Source organism: Arachis ipaensis, chromosome B3, assembly GCF_059453495.1.
Source record: "Arachis ipaensis isolate K30076 ecotype BB chromosome B3, ASM5945349v1, whole genome shotgun sequence".
Lineage (NCBI taxonomy): Eukaryota > Viridiplantae > Streptophyta > Magnoliopsida > Fabales > Fabaceae > Arachis > Arachis ipaensis.
The window spans coordinates 102,194,403-102,208,375 of record NC_142438.1 but is presented as its reverse complement, the minus strand read 5'-3'; the positions used below and the strand labels follow the sequence as shown (position 1 = coordinate 102,208,375).

General features: G+C 38.0%; 1 non-coding gene across 1 annotated transcript; it reads right to left on the bottom strand.

Moving 5' to 3' along the window:
• Positions 1–13,530: 13,530 nt before the first annotated feature.
• LOC148571831 (small nucleolar RNA R71) lies at positions 13,531–13,638 on the bottom strand. The gene has a single exon (XR_015909002.1). It is a non-coding gene; the product is annotated as a small nucleolar RNA R71 (small nucleolar RNA).
• Between the last annotated feature and the right edge of the window lie 335 nt (positions 13,639–13,973).

The window sequence follows — 13,973 nt, the reverse complement described above, 5'->3', positions numbered from 1 at the left end:
GATCTCGTTTTGGGGGCTGGCCATTCGGCCATGCCTGGACCTTTCACTTATGTATTTTCAACGCTAGAGTTTCTACACTCCATAGATTAAGGTGTGGAGCTTTGCTGTTCCTCAAAGATTAATGCAAAGTACTACTACTTTTCTATTCAATTCAACTTATTTCGCTTCTAAGATATTCATTCACACTTCAACCTGAATGTGATGAACGTGACAATCATCATCATTCCCTATGAACGCGTGCCTGACAACCACTTCCGTTCTACCTGAGATTGAATGAGTATCTCTTGGATCTCTTAATCAGAATCTTCGTGGTATAAGCTAGATTGATGGCGGCATTCATGAGAGTCCGGAAAGTCTAAACCTTGTCTGTGGTATTCTGAGTAGGACTCTGGGATTGAATGACTGTGACGAACTTTAAACTCGCGAGTGCTGGGCGTAGTGACAGACGCAAAAGGAGGGTGAATCCTATTCCAGTATGATCGAGAACCTCAGATGATTTGCCGTGCTGTGACAGAGCATTTGGACCATTTTCATAAGAGGATGGATTGCATCCATTGGCAAGGGTGATGCCTCCAGACGATTAACCATGCAGTGACAGCGCATCGGACCATTTTCCAGAGAGGATAAAAAGTAGCCATTGACAACGGTGATGTCCTTACATAAAGCCAGCCATGGAAAGAAGTAGGATTGATTGGATGAAGACAGCAGGAAAGCAGAGGTTCAGAGGAACGAAAACATCTCTATGCGCTTATCTGAAATTCTCACCAATGATTTACATAAGTATTTCTATCCTTATTTTATTATTTATTTTCGAAAACTCCATAACTATTTTATATCCGCCTGACTGAGATTTACAAGGTGACCATAGCTTGCGTCATACCAACAATCTCCGTGGGATCGACCCTTACTCACGTAAGCTTTATTACTTGGACGACCCAGTGCACTTGCTGGTTAGTTGTATCGAAGTTGTGAATGAAAAACAATTTATTAAGACGTGCGTACAGAGTTTCTTGCGCCGTTACCTGAGATCACAATTTCGTGCACCAACTCTCTTTTTAGATTCTCTTCTGTATTGCTTGGGAGAGTACTAGGAGGGAGTTCAGTAACTCTTTAACTCAGCTGACCCACTTGTACCTCCAAATTTCTAATGGAGGACCTTGCTTCAGTCATGAAGTTGAGAGTGGTCTTAGATAGATCAGAAACTACAGTTGCTAAGTTAGAGTGGCTCTACTTAGAATTCTCTGTCTATTGCTGAGAAGATGATGGAAAAGGTTTGCTATTGCCAAACCTGTTTCTTCCACCATTATTATTATTGAAGCCTTGATTAGGCTTCTATTGATCCTTCCATGAGAGATTAGGATGATTCCTCCATGAAGGATTGTAAGTGTTTCTATAGGATTCTCCCATGTAATTCACCTCCTCCATTGCAGGATTCTCAGGGTCATAAGCTTCTTCTTCAGAGGAAGCTTCCTTAGTACTGCCTGATGCAGCTTGCATTCCAGACAGACTCTGAGAAATCATATTGACTTGCTGAGTCAATTTTGTTCTGAGCCAATATGACATTCAGAGTATCACTCTCCAGAACTCTTTTCTTCTGAGTTATCCCATTATTCACAGGATTCTTTTTAGAAGTATACATGAACTGGTTATTTGTAACTATTTTAGTGAGTTCCTGGGCTTCTGCAGTCGTCTTCTTCAGATGAAGAGATCCACTAGCAGAGTGATCCAATGACATCTTAGACAGTTCAGACAGACCATCATATAATATACATATGATGCTCCATTCTGAAAACATGTCAGAAGGACACCTTTTGATCAATTGCTTGTATCTTTCCCAAGCATCATAGAGGGATTCACCTTCCTTCTGTCTGAAGGTTTGGACTTTCACTCTAGGCTTACTCAACTTTTGAGGTGGAAAGAATTTGGCCAAGAAAGCATTGACCAACTTTTCCCAAGAGTTTAGGCTATCTTTAGGTTGTGAGTCCAACCATGTCCTAGCTCTGTCTCTTACAGCAAAGGGAAAAAGCATAAGTCTGTAGACCTCAAGATTAACCCTATTGGTCTTAATAGTGTCACAGATTTGCAAGAATTCAGCTAAGAACTGATGAGGATCTTCCAATGGAAGTCCATGAAACTTGTAATTCTGCTGCATCAGAGAAACTAATTGAGGCTTGAGCTCAAAGTTGTTTGCTCCAATTGCAGGAATTGAGATGCTCCTTCCACAGAAGTCAGAAGAGGGTGTAATAAAGTCACCAAGTATCTTCCTTGCATCTCTACCATTGTTGTTGGGTTTGGACATCTCTTCTTCTTTTACGAAAAATTCTGTCAAGTTTTCTCCAGAGTGTTGTGCTTTAGCTTCTTTTAGCTTCCTCTTTAGAGTCCTTTCAGGTTCCAGATCAGCTTCAATAAGAATGTTCTTATCCTTTCTCCTGCTCTTATGAAAAAGAAGAGAACAGAGAAGAATAGGAATTCTCTATGTCACAATATAGAGATTCCTTTATGTGAGTAGAAGAATAGAAGAGTAGAATGAAGAAGGGCGGAGATGAAGAATTCGAACACAGAGAGGGAGAGAGGGTTCGAATTATAAGAAGAAGAGAAGTGTTAGTAAATAAATAATTAAATAGAAAGAGATGAGAGAGAGAAAATTCGAATTTTAAATTAAAATAAAAGAAAAATATTTTTGTTTTTATTTTAATTATTAGTTATAATTCGAAATTTAAGATAGAAAATAAATTAAAATTAGAAAAAATTTTTTGAAAAAGTGGTTAGTGATTTTCGAAAATTGGAGAGAGAAAAGTAATTAGGTGGTTTTAAAAAAGATATGATTGAAATAGAAAACTTTTAAAATCAAACAAAAAGTTAAGTAGTTAATTGAAAAAGATTTGAAAATCAATTTTGAAAAGATAAGAAGTTGGAAAAGATTTTGAAATTAAGTTTTGAAAAAGATATGATTGAAAAAAGATTTGAAAAGGAAATTAAAAAGATTTGATTTTGAAAATTAAAGTTGATTACTTGACTAACAAGAAACTAAAAGATATGATTTTAGAATTTAAAGATTGATCCTTTCTTAATAGGCAAGTAACAACTTGAAATTTTTGAATCAAAACATTAAATGTTAGCATTAATTTCGAAAATATGAAATAAAAATAAGAAAAAGATTTTGAAAATCAAATTTTTAGAATTTTCGAAAATATTGAAAAAAATAAAAAAGATTTGATTTTTGAAAAAGATTTTAAAAATATGGAATTTTTAAATTGAAAATTTGACTTGACTAATAAGAAACAATTAAATTTTAAAACTTTACGACTAAATCAATCTAAAATTTCGAAAATTATGAGCAAAATAAGGGAAAGATATTTTTTTATTTTTGAATTTTTAATGAGGAGAGAGAAAAACAAAAAAATGATGTAAAACACAAGAAATTAAGATCAAAACTAATAATGCATGCAAGAACACTTTGAAGATCATGATGAACATCAAGAACTTATTTTTGAAAATTTTTAAGAAAAAAAAACATGCAAGACACCAAACTTAAAAATTTTTAAACTTTAGACACTAATAATTCAAGAATGCATATGAAAAACAAGAAAAGACACCAAACAAGAAAATGCAAAGATCAAATAAAGAAATTCATCAAGAACAACTTGAAGATCATGAAGAACAATTCCATGCATGGATTTTCGAAAACTTTAAAGAAAATTAAAAATATGCAATTGACACCAAACTTAAAATTTGACACTAGACTCAAACAAAAAACATAAATTTTTGGTTTTTATGGTTTTATTAATTTTTTTGTATTTTTCGAAAGTTATCTGGAAAAAAGAAAAATAAGGATTTCAAAATTTTATAAGAATTCCAAGAATCATGCAATATTAGTCTAAACCTTTAGTCTAAAAAGATTAGACATGGCTAGCCAAGCTTCAGCAGGATATTACATACAACAGCTAAATTGATGAGAAAGACAAAGAAGCTCTTCTAAGGATAAGTGAAACATCGGTCCAAAAGATTAGACATGGCTTAACAGCCAGCCAGGATTCAACATATCTCATGAAACTCTAGAATTCATTCTTAAAAATTCTGAAGAACATATATTTTTATTATTATTAAAATTTTTTTTGAAATTTTTTCGAAAATAAAAAGAATAAAAACAAAAAGCTTAAAATTAAAATAAAATTACCTAACCTGAGCAACAAGATGAACCGTCAGTTGTCCAAACTCGAACAATCCTCGGCAACGGCTCCAAAAACTTTGTGCACAAAATTGTGATCTCAACTGCGCCAACAACTTGGTACGCACGATCGTAATCTCAACTATTTTTCACAACTCCGCACAACTAACCAGCAAGTACATTGGGTCATCCAAGTAATAAACCTTACGTGAGTAAGGGTCGATTGATAAACCCCGATTTTGTGATTTATCTTGTGCTTATTTTGGGGGATTTTGTCACTTTTTCTCGCATTTATTCAATGAAATAGCATGGTTTTGTAATTCTCCCTTGAATTTTGCTTAAGTGTAAAAACATGCTTTTTAGGCCCTAAATTGGTGATTTTAATTCACTTTAATTCCATTCTATGCTTTGATGTGTTTGATGAGTGATTTCAGGTCCGTAAGGCAAGTATTGGATGGAAGAAATGAGGAGAAAAGCATACAAAAAGGGAGAATGCATGGAGAAACAAAGATTGGAAATGCACCAAAGGACGCGCACGCGCACCAGTCACGCACGCGCAAAAGTGATTTCGCCTATGGACGCGCTCGCATACATGCCGCGTCTGCGCGGGTTGAGAATTTGCCAGCGACGCACGCGTGCACATGGCGCGTACGCGCCGATACTCTCACGTGGCCCACTTGAAGGCTGCTGGGGGCGATTTCTGAGCTGTCCAGGCCCAAATCCAACTTGTTTCTGAGTGTATTTCATGCAGAATTGAAGTCCAAGCAAAGGGGGAGCAATTAGTTTAGCCAACATGAGCCTTTAGTTAGTTTTCTAGAGAGAGAAGCTCCCTCTTCTCTCTAGAATTAGGTTAGGATTAGGTTAGAATATTTTAATTTCATGTTCAATTACTTAATCTCATCTTGTTTCTTCCATAATTTCTCATTTGTACACCTTGATCCTCTTAGTTTTTATGCTAGTTTCTTAATTTGCTCTCGTTTGTGATGATGACTCATGTTGGATTTATTCACATTTAATGCAATTTTGATGTTGATGTTTCTTTAATTGATGAATTGAGTTGTGACCTCACTTTTCTTGCAATTAATAGTGGTAGATTTTAGTATCTTTGCAATTTATGATGTCAACTTTTATTGCACTCTAAGTGTTCGATGAAATGCTATCTTTAGTTCTTGAGTAGTTTTATCAACTCTTGGTCTAGGCAAAGGGACTCGAGTGATCTTGAGTTTTTGGATACAATGGATTTGGTAGTTTGAGAACCCCGTGTGATCAATTTGAAGCTCATTGACGCTAATCCACTACTAAGCCAATTGATAGGGAGGTTAGGACTTATGGGTGGATGTGATTAGGCCTATTTGACATACTTCCAGTCTAGGAGTAAATGTTACGTACTTAAGGCTTCGAGAAGTAGACTTAATGGGTTGGCCTCTCATAATTGTCAATAATTGGTGTTAACTAGGATTGTGATCTCAAGTATCCAAGTCTTAGCCAAGATTTATTTATTTTGCTTTCTTTACTTACTTGCTCAATTTACTTTCTTGGCATCTCATAAACAAAACCCCCTTTTTACCCCATCATAGCCAATACGCATGCACTCCATTGGTTCCTAGGGAGACGACCCGGAGTCCAAATACTCTGGTTAATTCTTATTGGGGTTTGTACTTGTAACGAAACCACAATTTTAATTTGATGCGAGAGTTGTTTGTTGGTTTGGAGCTATGCTTACAACAAAATTCTTCTTTCTATAAGAGAAATTGCTTACCGACAAAGAATTCGCTTATCAAATTAATGGCGCCGTTGCCGGGAACCCAATGGTGCTATATTATTGGCTATTGTACATATTGTGAATAGCTTGAACTTTGGTTTGTTTGCCAGTTTTTACTAGTTAGGATTTTATCTTCTTTATTTCTTATTGCCCTTTTGTCTTTATTTTCTATTTCATTATGAATTCTCATCCTTTTTGGCTATGAGTGTAGTTCAAACTATGTTGTAGAAAATGGAAGCTCCAATGAGGATATGCAATCAGGGATTTGGGAATCAAGGATGGGAGGAACCTCAAGCTTATGAACAACCTTCATGGCAACAACCTCCTACGAACTCCTATGGGTATAATTCTGATCCTAACGTACGCCAGTCCAATGTGTGTGATGACCCTTGTTGTGGTTGTCAACCACAATCGTCATATGCATGTGACCCCATTCCTCAATATAGCCACACATCATACTCACAAGCCTCACACCACCATTCCACTCTACATGACCATAACTCATGCATACCATATCAACCACCGTTCGAATCACATATGGAACGACCACCATCCCAATACCAATGTCCCCAAGAACCACAATTCCCACATACACCACCTCAAGAACTCCACCAACATGAACCACCTTCCGATTACAACAATCTTCCCTTAACCGAGGAACCCTCTCTTCCACCACCACCTCCCGACGAAGCTTTCATATCAGAACTGAGAGACCTTGAATCTTGCATCTTAAGGCGGCAAGAGGAGGATGAAACCAAGTTTAAGGAGCTAAGAGTAAAGATAGCTAGCATGGTAGAAGCCGTGAATCACTTAACGTCTCACCTAAGTTCATGCACTTTAAGTACCCCATTGTTGAATGTGGAGAAACAATCAAAGAGCTTAGTGAGAGTATGAACTTAAAGCTCCATGGTGAGGAAGGAGAATTGAAGCAAGAAGGATGACAAGGGGAGAAGATAGAGATTAGCAAACAAAAGGAAGTAGTGGATGGATGTTTGGGATACGTTGAGCACATAAAGGAATCTCGAATTGAAGAACCCTCTTCCAAGAAGCTTGAAGGGGATGTCGAAGAAAAGAGTAATGTTGCAGAAGTAAATAGAGAGTCGAAGGAAGTTGATCAAGAAGTAGGTTCCATCATTAGTGATTTTTTACCCATGTTGATCAACCCCCTTGACGATCTTGTTGAACCCTTCCCCAGTGGATTAGAAAGCAAGGTTGAGGAAGACCTGAAACCTCCAAGGCCTACTGAAGATGAAGAACTGGGAGAAGTATTCCAAGCAACAAGCGCTCCTATCTATGATGATTTCGAATCAACATATGAACCGTCCGAGTTTGAAGAGTCCTTCCCCAAAATGTCTAGATTCGATGATGAGGTAGATTTTACTTTACCTCCTATCTATGACGAGAGTGATAGGGAAGAAATAGAAGAAATTAGTAAAGAAGGATGTGAACTTGAGGAAGCTCGGCATGAGGAGGAACTTGAAGAACCTCGCCAAGTAGTGAAAACCTTTAGAAGAGGATGGACAGGAGTAGAGCATGCTTTATCAAGATCTTTGGGAACTCCCCCACCTAGTTCGTTATCCAATCCTCCGCTTGAGTGGGTAAAACTTCTAACTCTCGGCTTCACTATCCCACTTGAGTATGGTTTGCTTGAAATGGATGGCCAACTTAGGGTGCTTTGTGGAATTAAGCGAAAGAGGAGGATGTTTGGTGGTTGGCGTTCTAAATCTAGGCTCATTATGGTGGGAAGCTCGAAATTGGAGAGCATGGGTTGGTGTAATGCTCGATTAATTAGGTCTAGGAGAGTAGTTTGGTGCTTCCATGAGAATTTTGTTTTCTCGTCGCCCGAACAAAGTCAAGGCAATCAACTACAAGATGTGTGCGAGGACAAGATATGGGATCCTGGATTATCTTACGATAGTCAATCTCGGGAGCTCACGTCTTGGAAAGGACCTCACCAAAGCTTAATGAAGAAGGTTGGAACTTCTGACAACCAATTGAAGGACAAGCACTCTTGGAGGTTGAAGGATGGATACAAGTACAAGCCACCTTGACAAGGAGCCTCCCAATGTCCAACTTAAGGACTTAAACTAAAAGTGCTTGGTGGGAGACACCCCACCATGGTAAACTCTTTCCATTCTCTTGTAGATATAATGAATGAATGAATTGGGTTCCATTGTATATAGTTTCTTTACTTCTTGGTATATTTCCATTTGCTTGCTAAGGTGTTTATACATTCTATGCCTTAATAACGGATAAATCTTTGAATTGAGTTTTTGCTTGAATTGCAAGTTTTCTCAAGTTATTTGAAGAATCCCCTATGATTCAAAATACGCTTAATCTTGCATCTTAGCTAGTTTAGAGTTTCAGAGAAGAATGGGAAAGTTATGAGCTCTTTTTGACGCTCATTAAAAAAAAACCAACCTACGCGCAAGCGCAAGGCGCGCGCGCGCGTAGGATGCTCGTTTCGACTAGCTGGGCCAAGGACCAGAGAGTTGTGCCACTTTTGGGCTAACTCTGTGTCTCAATCCACGCGGACGCACGCTGTACGTGTCCGCGCCACTCCCTGTTTCTTCATACACGCGTTAGCGTACTTCACGCCTCCACGCCCATTCCATAAGCTCATACCATCCACGCGAACACGCACGGTGCGCGCCCACGTCGATGCGTTTTAGCATCACCCAGGCCAAAGGACCCGAGAGTTGTGCCAACTCTGGGCCTCTTTTGTGCCTCTGGCCCAGCATACCCGCGCGAATGCGCACTGTACGCGTCCGCGCCAACTATTAACTCGTCCATATACGCGTAGGCGCGTATGGCGCCTTCGCGCCATGTCCCTATTTCTATCACCCACGTGGATGCGCACGGTGCACGCTCGCATGGATTTAAAAACCCAATTTAACCAGAGACGCAAAGCCCTAGCGCATTCGCGCAACACACCTTTCGTCCCCAACGTTCCATTTCTTTTCCACCACCACCTCCCTCCTCTGTTCAGCAACCAGCGGCTGCCCTCTGGCGAGCGACCACGACCATCGCCGCCATCACCGCGCAACCTCCACTCTCTCACTCTCTCTCACTCCACTCGACCCCTCTCTGCCTCAGCTCCCTCTCTCGAGGCCAGCCTCAACGCCGCCTCAGTGCCACCGCGACCACCATTGTCGCCGGTACGAGCTCCACAGCCACGCCAAACCACCACTCCACTTCGCCTTCATTTCATTTACCCCGTTTAGTTTATGCACCCCAGGTTTCTGTTTCCCTGTTCTACTTCTTTTTACTGCTTATTGTAATTCCATTAGTGTAGTTAGAATTAGTTTAGTTAGTTAGTTTAGTTTGATTTAGGTGGTTAGCGAATCTGGGCTAAGTAGTGGATTCAGGCATTGTTTGAATTTCTGTTGCTGTGCGAAATTGCTCTGTTTTGCTGCTGATGAGCGGATAATTTATACGCTTTTTGGCATTGTTTTTAGTATGTTTTTAGTAGAATCTAGTTACTTTTAGGGATGTTTTCATTAGTTTTTATGTTAAATTCACATTTCTGGACTTTACTATGAGTTTGTGTGTTTTTCTGTGATTTCAGGTATTTTCTGGCTGAAATTGAGGGACTTGAGCAAAAATCAGATTCAGAGGTTGAAGAAGGACCGCTGATGCTGTTGGATTCTGACCTCCCTGCACTCAAAGTGGATTTTCTGGAGCTACGGAACTCGAAATGGCGCGCTTCCAATTGCGTTGGAAAGTAGACATCCAGGGCTTTCCAGAAATGTATAATAGTCCATACTTGGCCCAGGTTTAGACGACGCAAACTGGCGTTCAACGCCAGCTCTCTGCCCAATTCTGGAGTTCAGCGCCAGAAATGGATCAAAAACCAGAGTTGAACGCCAGAAATGGATCAAAACCTGGCGTTCAACTCCACAAATGGCCTCTGCACGTGGAAAGTTAAAGCTCAGCCCAAGCACACACCAAGTGGGCCCCGGAAGTGGATTTATGCATCAATTACTTACTTTTGTAAACCCTAGTAGCTAGTTTATTATAAATAGGACATTTCACTATTATCTTTGGAACCATCTTTGAATCTTTTGATCATTTTTAGATCTCTAGACCTCCATGGGAGGCTGGCCATTCGGCCATGCTTACCCTCTATTCACTTATGTATTTTCAAAGGTAGAGTTTCTACACTCTATAGATTAAGGTGTGGAGCTCTGCTGTTCCTCAAAGATTAATGCAAAGTACTACTGTTTTCTATTCAATTCATCTTATTTCAATTCTAAGATATTCATTCACACTTCAATCTGAATGTGATGAACGTGACAATCATCATCATTCCTTATGAACGCGTGCCTGACAACCACTTCCGTTCTACCTTCGACTGAATGAGTATCTCTTAGATCTCTTAATCAGAATCTTCGTGGTGTAAGCTAGAATGATGGCGGCATTCAAGAGAATCCGGAAGGTCTAAACCTTGTCTGTGGTATTCCGAGTAGGATTCAATGATTGAATGACTGTGATGAGCTTCAAACTCGCGATTGCTGGGCGTAGTGACAGACGCAAAAGGATAGTAAATCCTATTCCAGCATGATCGAGAACCGACAGATGAATAGCCGTGCCGTGACAGGGTGCGTTGATCATTTTCACTGAGAGGATAAGATGAAACCATTGACAAGGGTGATGCCTCCAGACGATTAGCCGTGCCGTGACAGGGCATTTGGATCATTTTCCCGAGAGAAGACCGAAAGTAGCCATTGACAATGGTGATGTATCACATAAAGCCAGCCATGGAAAGGAGTAAGACTGATTGGATGAAGATAGCAGGAAAGCAGAGGTTCAGAGGAACGAAAGCATCTCTATTCGCTTATCTGAAATTCTCACCAGTGATTTACATAAGTATTTCTATCCCTATTTTATTAATTATTTTCGAAAACCCCATTACTATTTTATATCCGCCTGACTGAGATTTACAAGGTGACCATAGCTTGCTTCATACCAACAATCTCTGTGGGATTCGACCCTTACTCACGTAAGGTATTACTTGGACGACCCAGTGCACTTGCTAGTTAGTTGTGCGAAGTTGTGAACCATGGTATTGGCATCATGTTTTTGGCGCTATTACCAGGAAAAGAAAGAGCGATGAATTTTACATAATCAAAGTGTAGTCACAATTTCTGCGCACCAAGTTTTTGGCGCCGTTGCCGGGGATTGTTCGAGTTTGGACAACTGACGGTTCATCTTGTTGCTCAGATTAGGTAATTTTCTTTTTGTTTTCTTTTCAAAAATTTTTCAAAAATATTTCAAATTTTCTCACATGTTTTCGAAAAAAAAATGTCTTCAAAAATATATTTTTCTTCAGAATTTTTAAGAATGAATTCTAGTGTTTCATGAAGCATGTGAAGCCTGGCTGGCTGTAAAGCCATGTCTAAATTCATTTGGACTGAGGCTTGCAATTTGTTATCAAGAGCAAGCTAGTTGTTGCTAATCCACCTGCTGCTGTTCCTGATTTACATGCTGAAGCTTGGCTGGCCATTGCCCATGTCTAGTGTTTTGGACCGGAGCTTTCATTGAAAGCTTGACTGGCTAGTGAGTCATGTCTAATTCCTGGACTGAAGCTTTAGACTAACATGGCAAGATTCCTGGAATTCATAATAAAAATTTTGGAATCCTTATTTTCCTTTTTCAATTAATTTCGAAAAATCTAAAAAAAAATTAGAAAATCATAAAAATCAAAAATATTTTTCTGTTTCTTGTTTGAGTCTTAAGTCATGTTATAAGTTGTGTCAATTGCATGTGCATCTTGCATTTTTCGAAAATTCATGCATTCATAGTGTTCTCCATGATCTTCAAGTTGTTCTTGGTAAGTCTTCTTGTTTGATCTTTGCATTTGCATGTTTTGTTTCTTTTCTTGTTTCTCATATGCATTCTTGAATTCTTAGTGGCTAAGCATTAAAGAATTCTAAGTTTGATGTCTTGCATGTTTTCTTTGCATTAAAAATTTTTCAAAATTATGTTCTTGATGTTCATCATGATCTTCATAGTGTTCTTGGTGTTCATCTTGACATTCATAGCATTCTTGCATGCATCACATGTTTTGATCTAAAAATTTCATGCATTGCATCATTTTACTTGTTTTTCTCTCTCATCATAAAAATTCAAAAATAAAAAAAAAATATCTTCCCCTTTTTCTCTCATCAAATTCGAAAATTTGGATTGACTTTTTCAAAAATTTTAAAAATCAAGTTGTTTCTTATTAGTCAAATCAAATTTTCAATTTGAAAATCTTATCCTTTTCAAAATCTTTTTCAAAAATCAAATCTTTTTCAAATTTCTTAGTTATTTTCGAAAATTCCAAAAATATTTTTCAAAAATCTTTTCCTTATTTTTATATCAAATTTTCGAAATTAACAATAACAATTAATGTTTTGATTCAAAAATTTCAAGTTTGTTACTTGCTTGTTAAGAAAGATTCAAACTTTAAGTTCTAGAATCATATCTTGTGATTTCTTGTGAATCAAGTCATTAATTGTGATTTTAAAAATCAAATCTTTTTCAAAAACTAATTTCAATCATATCTTTTCAAAAATATCTTCTTATCTTACCTTTTTCAAAAAAAAAAAGTGATTTCAAAAATATCTTTTCTAACTTCCTAACTTCTTATTTTTTCAAAATTTGTTTCAACTAACTAACTAACTTTTTGTTTGTTTCTTATCTTTTTCAAAACTACCTAACTAACTCTCTCTCTCTCTCTCATTTTCGAAAATATCTTCCCCCTTTTTCAAAAATTTCTTTTTTATTATTTTAATTTTTTATTTTTATTTTCGAAAAACCACTAACCTTTTTCAAAAACTATTTTCAAAAATCAACTAACTCTTTTTCAAAAATTATTTTCGAAATTTTCCCTCTCTCATCTTATTCTATTTATTTATTCATCTACTAACATCTCTCCCTCACCCACCAAAAATCCGAACCCTCTCTCTCTCTTTCTGAGTTCAGATTTTTCTCTTCTTCTTTTCTTCTACTAACAATAAGGAACCTCTTTACTGTGACATAGAGGATTCCTCTTCTTTTCTTTTTTTCTCTCCTCTTTCTTATGAGCAGGGACATAGAAAAAGGCATTCTTGTTGAAGCTAATCCAGAACCTGAAAGGACTCTGAAGAGGAAATTAAGAGAAATTAAATTACAACAATCCAGAGACAACTTGATTGAAAATTTCGAACAAGTAAAGGAGATGGCAGCCGAACCCAACAACAATGCAAGGAGAATGCTTGGTGACTTTACTGCACCAAATTCTAATTTACATGGAAGAAGCATCTCCATTCCTGCCATTGGAGCAAACAAATTTGAGCTGAAACCTCAATTAGTTTCTCTGATGCAGCAAAACTGTAAGTTTCATGGACTTCCATCTGAAGATCCTTTTCAGTTCTTAACTGAATTCTTGCAGATATGTGATACTGTTAAGACTAATGGAGTAGATCCTAAAGTCTATAGGGTCATGCTTTTCCCTTTTGCTGTAAGAGACAGAGCTAGAGTATGATTGGACTCTCAACCTAAGGATAGCCTGAACTCTTGGGATAAGCTGGTCAAGGCTTTCCTAGCCAAGTTCTTTCCTCCTCAAAAGCCGAGCAAGCTTAGAGTGGATGTTCAAACCTTCAAACAGAAAGAAGGTGAATCCCTCTATGAAGCTTGGGAGAGATACAAAGGACTGACCAAAAAGTGTCCTTCTGACATGCTTTCAGAATGGACCATCCTGGATATATTCTATGATGGTCTGTCTGAGTTATCTAAGATGTCATTGGATACCTCTGCAGGTGGATCCATTCACCTAAAGAAAACGCCTGCAGAAGCTCAAGAACTCATTGACATGGTTGCAAATAACCAGTTCATGTACTCTTCTGAAAGGAATTCTGTGAATAATGGGACGCCTATGAAGAAGGGAGTTCTTGAAATTGATACTCTGAATGCCATATTGGCTCAGAACAAAATATTGACTCAGCAAGTCAATATGATTTCTCAGAGTCTGAATGGAATGCAAGCTGCATCCAACAGTACTCAAGAGGCTTCTTATGC